Source organism: Aplidium turbinatum, chromosome 2 (genome assembly GCF_918807975.1).
Source record: "Aplidium turbinatum chromosome 2, kaAplTurb1.1, whole genome shotgun sequence".
Taxonomy (NCBI): domain Eukaryota; kingdom Metazoa; phylum Chordata; class Ascidiacea; order Aplousobranchia; family Polyclinidae; genus Aplidium; species Aplidium turbinatum.
The window spans coordinates 34,893,869-34,901,280 of NC_137473.1; the positions used below are offsets into that span (position 1 = coordinate 34,893,869).

General features: G+C 38.4%; 1 non-coding gene across 1 annotated transcript; it reads left to right on the top strand.

The window, feature by feature from the left end:
* Nucleotides 1–243: 243 nt before the first annotated feature.
* Trnat-agu (transfer RNA threonine (anticodon AGU)) lies at nt 244–316 on the top strand. The gene has a single exon. It is a non-coding gene; the product is annotated as a tRNA-Thr (tRNA).
* Nucleotides 317–7,412: the final 7,096 nt, after the last annotated feature.

Consider the following 7,412-nt stretch of genomic DNA (forward strand, 5'->3'; position numbering starts at 1 on the left):
AAATTGGTGTCGTATGTGAATGCATGTCTTTAATTTTGTGGTTTTGCAACCTTTTTGCCTTGACTTTATTTTAACTACATTATTTCTTTAGAATGCAGTCGCAGACAAAAAAATGAAATGAAATTGTGCTACAAGTACAGAATAAAACACCGAAAAATAACTAAAAAAAAACAATAATAAAAGTTGGTCACGCAAAGTACCGTCCGCAGTCAATATAGTGTTTTTTGAACGTTGTGGCAGAGTGGCGCCATGGCTAAGCGGTTACAGCGCCTGTCTAGTAAACAGGAGATCCTGGGTTCGAATCCCAGTGGTGCCTTTCTTTTTTAAGTATAACTTGTTTTTTCTTTCAAGTGAATTGTAATAGGCGATGACCTACATATTACCTATGATATTACATAGCCCTACGGAGAACCGGCGGCGAAATTTTCGTGGGAAAAAAATTTTCGCGGACCGACGCCTCTATTAGGCAGTCGCCTAGGGGCTAGGGTGCAGCCTTCAAGGAGACGCAGAAACTACTTAGCCTACAGTATTCTTACAGTTTTTTTCAACTTTTTTTTCAATAATTCATTCATTTTATTTTTCGTTAACGCATCCTGGACGAAATATATAGGCCTACTAGCAGGCCCGGATTAAGGTCAAATGGGGCCCCTGTTCTAATGAATTTTATGGGGGCCCTTACCATAGTGGCGCCGCCAGACCTTCAACAATGGGGGGGCAAAATATTGGCAGTGCAAGACAGTAGCATAGTCAAAAATTTTGAAAGGGAGGGTGTTGACAGCCGGCGGGCGCAGCCCGATGGCGTGTTCGCCGAAGGCGACACTTAGCGGCGGGGGGCCTGGGGGGTCTCCCCCAGAAATTTTTGAAAAATTACTTTCAGTTTGGTGCATTTTGAGAGCATTTTCAACAAAATTGTGGGTATGAATGTTTCTGTAAAATGGTGATGTCCGGTGGCATAGCAAAAGGATAAGATCATGTTTTCTTTGGCATTTTTCGGAAATTATTATTATATTTATTTGCGTCAAACAAAGTTGTCCATATCCAAAACAAAAACCACGAAATAATACACAAACTGAAAATGCACAAAGATCACAGAGAGCCACCTAAGTCTCTATGTTTTCTTGTTGCTAATTCCAGACTGAGATATTTGAATGTTTGGTATTGACAAAACTCGCTCTTTTAATGCAGTTTCGTTTAAAATTAGGCAAACTTTGTTTTAGAAACATAGGTTGATTGCTTTTTTTTGCGAGATTATTACAGTTTTATTATTTATCAATTTTCTCTTTGGTTGATTCAAAAAACGATCTTATTCCGGTAAGTCACTAACTTTTATGCTCTGAAGTCAACCCAAAGTTTAGAAAATGTAACGTCATAGAGGTCATACATCTTGATGAGTGTCAAACAAAAAGCTTTGAGACAATGTAAGTTACTTTATTTCTGATATATTCAAGTTTTGTATAACGAATAGCTGTTTAGATGTTAATCTAGATCAGTGGTTCTCAACCTTTTTGTCTTAGTGGACCCCTTTTGGTGTCTTCGAAGCGGTCGCGGACCCCTAAAAATTTCAATTTGAAATTTTGGTATATCGCGTTTCCTTATGGAATCATATGTTACATAAGTTTCAAAGCAACACACTTAAAAGAAGTTGCTGAATTCGCAACGCACTTGATGATTGATGAGATTGACGAAATTATGTTATGACTTATGAGCTATATGTTGGCACACAGGATCAAACATCGGTAAGCTATATGCTCATTTGATGTTTTTCTATAACTTTTATCAAAAGTTAATAGAATACTTGCGACTGTTACAAAAAATTTCTCCCTTTTTTCATTTAAAATCAATATTAATTCGTTATAATCTTTGTCATTACAAAACTGTGAGTGGTGATAGACTGCTGACTAACGTTTGCATTTCTAAGTTAAGCATTGATCAATAATCTGTTGTCTTAAAAGAATTTAGTTGAAAATAGCCAACATAGCCTTATTAAAAGGTTTAAGTAATTTATATGATATTTTAGTTAAGAAACCAAACCTTTGTGCAATGTCCTTTGCAATTTCAAACGACGCACCAGTGCGTTGCGACTTACAGTTTAAGAATCACTGTAGGCTAATACATAAACAAAGCACAAACAATTTTTAAATTTCTTAATTTATCCGTCATGTTGAAAACTCGGAAACTTTCGTGGACCCCCCGGAAATCGCTTCACGGACCCCTTGGGGTCCGCGGACCCCCGGTTGAGAACCACTGATCTAGATCGAACAAGCGATCTCAGCAGTTGCAGATGGCTTGCATCCTTGCACAGTTTGACGAGAAATTACATCATAGGTTAAAACTTTTCTTGTAAACAATGTATTAACATCCGTAAATTCAATTTGAAAGGTTGAAACCCCCGAACCCCCCTCCCTTGGCTACGCCACTGGTGCAAGACAGTGGTATATTATTTAATTTCTCTTGTTTTCTATTAGGGCTGGAAAAAATGTTTAGCTTCCCGGGAATGTGTTTTTTAGAGAAAAAATTTCTCGCGGCTTACAGTCATGATAATGAGAACCTTATATTTTACTGATCTCCCGAGCTGACGTAAACCTTAAAAGTCATGTCGACATATTCTTGATGCCCCCCTTATCGAAAATTGTTCTTTGTAATACCGCTTTGAAGGAGGATTGCGACTATGAACAAAAGAATAAATTTTAAACTTCATTTTGAAACCTTAGTTATATATTTTTTCATTACGTAACGTCTTGTAGGAATAAATTGAAAATCAGTATGATCACTCAAAATGAAAGCAATGGGACTACGAATCCTCACTAAACCAATCAATCAATGGTCTTGTTGCACTGAAGATGACAACCTTATATTTTACTGATCTCAGGAGCTGACGTAAACCTTAAGGCATAGATCTGTTTATTCAACTTTTTTGTATCAACAGTTGTATCTCTAAAACCACTGAGGCTGCGACTACGAGATTTCTTGACTTTTCCTAACTTTTATTCACCTCTATTGAGCTGAAATTTTGAGCGAATAAAGGTTATAAATTGAAAGATATAAGGCATTTCTCAGCACATCCTCTGAAATATTTCATATTCTACTGTGAAAAATTTTCCCACCAGCTGGATGAAAGTAATTAATTTGGCCCATTTAATTAATCCTAACTGTTTCACAGCGTGAAGGGCATTGGCTGTATGTAAAATAATGTAAAAAAAAATTAATCACAACATTACTATGCACGTTCTTGATTACTCTACCAAAAAATAATGTGTAAACTCAGGCTACAAATTACACTCATAAGTGACCTCAACATTTCAACGTATATGAGCAGTTCTAAAATTCACATAGTTTTAATTTTCGGATATGCTCAGCGTGAATAATTTTACAAAGTGAATCCCAAATTTTGAAATCGTGCCCAAATAACAGAGATATCACTCCTAAAGCATAAGAAGAACTGACAGCCCCCCCCCCCCCCAAACTGAGCAAGACTCCAGGAGCCCAACCTTCTAAGGGTTAAAAGTCATGTCGACTTATTCTTGATGCCCCCCTTATCGAAAATTGTTCTTTGTAGTACCGCTTTGAAGGTGGATTACGACTATGAACAAAAGAATAAACTTTAAACTTCATATTTGTATTGAAAATACATGACGTAATGTCTTCCAAACTTATCACATTTTTTTCATTACGTAATATTTACCACCAGGGCCGGATTAAGACGAAACTGGGCCTGATGCTGCAGCGCAAAAACAGGCCTATTTTTTCTAGGCATTGGTACATATGCATTCGACACTCTGACTCCACCGTACACGCGTAATCAGACCGACCAAAGAGCCTTTATTGCTTTCGACGCAGTCAGCCAAATTTTAATGAACATGAACAATAATAACGACGTGTTATCGTAAAAACTCGAGAGTAACATCAGGCTATGTAACACCAACACAATTCAATACCAATATTGCCTGAAAAGCGGAGTTAATGAAGAAAAGGCTAATCCAGATCAACTTAACGTTGGCATATTGTCAATGCTGCGCTAGTGCTGCTTACTTATACTACTGTTTTTCGAGCCTTAGCAAGCGCGAAATCTTCGATCATGTCAGTGCAGTCAAGGCTGCTCAGCACCTCATGTTCAATGCTCATAAGCGCCAGCATGTTTAGCCTTTCCTCCCTCATCGAGGACCGCAGCTCTCCTTTGACTATTCCCAGTTTTGAGAAGCTCCGCTCGCCGGAGGCATTAGACACCATCAAGCACAGATAGATGCGCAAAGCAATCTCGACGTTTGGAAATGTTTGAGAAAGGTTCAACGACGACAAAAGCTTGTACATGGTAAGCTCTGCTGACTCGTTCACACTCACCGATTTCTGGGTGCGCATAAATGCAGCAAACTGTATGAGCTCAGCCACCAGCGTGTCTTCCAAGTCATCTGGATACGAGGAAACGAGATTTTGAGCTTTATTCTCGATCTGCTTTATGCTCAATGACGTTAGCTCCGAACCAACAAGTGTATTTTAACAAGAAGGAAAAAACTAAGACTTCTGAAACAAATAAATCTCAAAATGGAAATGAACCAAGTATCAGTAGGTGCAAATGTAAACTACGAAAAGGGCATATGCAGATAAGTTGAGTGTCACAGAGGGAAGTAAGAAACGAAAAGGGGAATTTGTCAGGCAATACAATAAAAATACTTGGAGCTTGGTTTTACAATAGTTCCGGGTAGTGAACAATCGTCACGGCCCTAATGTTTGGTGTGCTCCCAAATTCTGCCAAATGACGTTATGAAACCTTCTAAAGTTGTTCGTCACTTTCATTCAAAGCACAACAATCTTGAAGGCAAGCCACTTGAATATTTTGGACGAATATTCTCTGATATGAACGATTAAAAAAAGCAAATGAAAAGATAACGACTACCGAAAAATCCTTTCTTCATGAATCCTATCTAGTTTCTCTACGAATAGTTAAAACCAAAAAAAGCATACACGATTGGGGAAGAGTTAATAAAGCCGTGCATCTTATCTGCGGCTGAAGTAATGAAGGGCCCTGAAACAGCTCGAAAAGTGTTATAATTTTTCATCTTAAATAAGTAGTCTATGCCAAAATCTTGCTTTATCTTACGTGCCTAGGCGTAACACTGTGCCTAGGCGTGCGAAAGTCGGACTACAAATTTCATAATAAGAATTATTTGTGGGTTAATTAAGCAAAGGAAAACTGTTCAGCGTCCGGAAAATTCACGTCTGTTTTCGTCTGGGCCTATTTCAGGAATGGGCCTAATGCTGCAGCATCAATAGCATCCACCTTAATCCTGCACTGTTTACCACCACCAAACCACTTTTGACGATCGAATTTGTTAATTTATTATTCGGTAAAATGCTTAGATGATGTCACGTCATTACTCCGATTTGAGATATAATTTCATTCATGACGTCGTATGGATGAAAAACTTTTACAAGTTTTATACTCTGCTGAGATTAAAGAAGAAACATAAATGATAAATATTGGAGAAATTGAGTCTCCTTTACAACTTAAGAATCGAACAACTCAAAACTGCTGAAACAAAACGTTTTGTTTAAGTGAAAGAATCACTGCAAGCAACCAATGCCAAAATGCGCGCGGAAGTCATGGGAGTGTGAAGTATCAAAAATATCAATGTGACGTTAGTTAAAACTTTAAAAAGTCTATATCTTTGCTTCTGTAGAAAATCTTTTTATCTACTGTACAATTTAGTCATCAAGGTTTTCCATACTTTTTTTTAAAGAAAGAGCTTTTACCTCCCCCCCCCCACCCTCTTGCAACTTGAGTTGACTTACTTGAGGTTGGGATCCAAATATTAAAAAAAAATATTAATATGTATTAATAACAAAAAAAAAATTAAAAAGATGATGCCCAAAACATTGGGGGGGCAGCTGCCCCGCCTGCCCCCCCCCTGCTGGCGCCACTGGCCCTTACCAGCTTACGTGGAGCATAATGGAAGTAAGCTGGTTTCGCTTGCAGAGGAAACCGAGCCTTGCTAAGGTAAGTTAGATAACTTTGAAATAGCACGTGATCGATGATTAAATAAGCATGTGCAAATTAAGTCAACAATGTTTACGTTTTAATGGATGCAAATTCACACACATTAAATCAACGAAACCGTGCAAGGGAAAACATTGTAGCAAGGGACCACTGTTAGTAGCCTGCTGCACACTACACTGCAAATTGCAATAAAAGGTTATTCTGAATTTCTATTCTAAACTGCTCTTTCATTCACCATAACTCCAATAGGATTTAGAAAACTAACATGAAATTCAGTCGAACGACTTTTTTCTGGCTATTGATAAATGTGTTACTTTTTTTAGACAGAGGGGCCCAACTTTTCTTAATTTCTTTTCTTGAAAATTTTTTTCAGGAAAAATTGTTATTTTATTTTATTTATTTCATTTTTAGGAAAAGTGGGGCCCTCTGTCTGCTTGGCCCCTGTGCTTTAGCACACCCTAGCACAATGGTTAATCCAGGCCTGCCTACTAGGCAAGGCCTATGAGAGGGGGGTACGGAGGGTAGCTTACGGCGTAGGCTACCCTTGAGGGCCCAGGCCTGTGTTTGTTGGGGGGCCCGAAATTGTAGTTTTATAGTTTACGCTCAAAAATGTTTGGTTAAAACCATCCTAAACGACTGATTTCAAGCATAAAAGTTGTTATTCTTTAGTCCTGGGGGGCCCGTAATGTAGCAAAAGGGCCCAGAAAGGTGATCGAGTGCTTTGCGAGCAAATTAAGGGCCCAAAGTGGTAATTTAATGCTTTACGTGCAAAAACGTTCTGTTAAAAGCACCCTAAATTCAATCATAAAAGTTAGTTATTCTCCTGTCCGGGGGGGGGGGAAGGGGCATAGTTTAGCAAAAGCAGATTTGAGAAAAACCCGGGCAAAAAGCCCGGGTGTTTTTTTTGTGTTTTTTAAAAACTATTTGACAAAGGTAGTTTCACGCTTATTTTACTTCAAAATGAATTTCGAAGTTACAGCGGAGCCGGAGAATTTTTCGGAGCAGGACCGGAGCCGGAGTCAAAAAAAGTGACTTCTCTCGTTCACCTCTGCTTAGACCTACCATACGTCCCGGTTTGGCCGGGACAGTCCCGGTTTAAACGTCTGTCCCGACTCCCGGTGTCCCGTCCCGGTTAGCAAAATGTCCCGGAATTTTACTTTAGTGAAATTTTCAAAATTAACTCTAACCTGATGCAAAATTATGAAATAATTCCGTCCCAAAAGGCATAACTTTGCTTTAACTCGAGGCTTATTTTAATATCTTAATTTTTTTAGCTTATTAGGTTGAGTAAAATATCGCGCATAGCTTGAGAAATCCTTTAGTTAGGGAATAATGAATGACGTTTATTGCGTCATTATTCTACTGACTTTGTAGCGATCCATTATTTCAACATATAAGTTTTCCTGCCTTTTACTAAAGT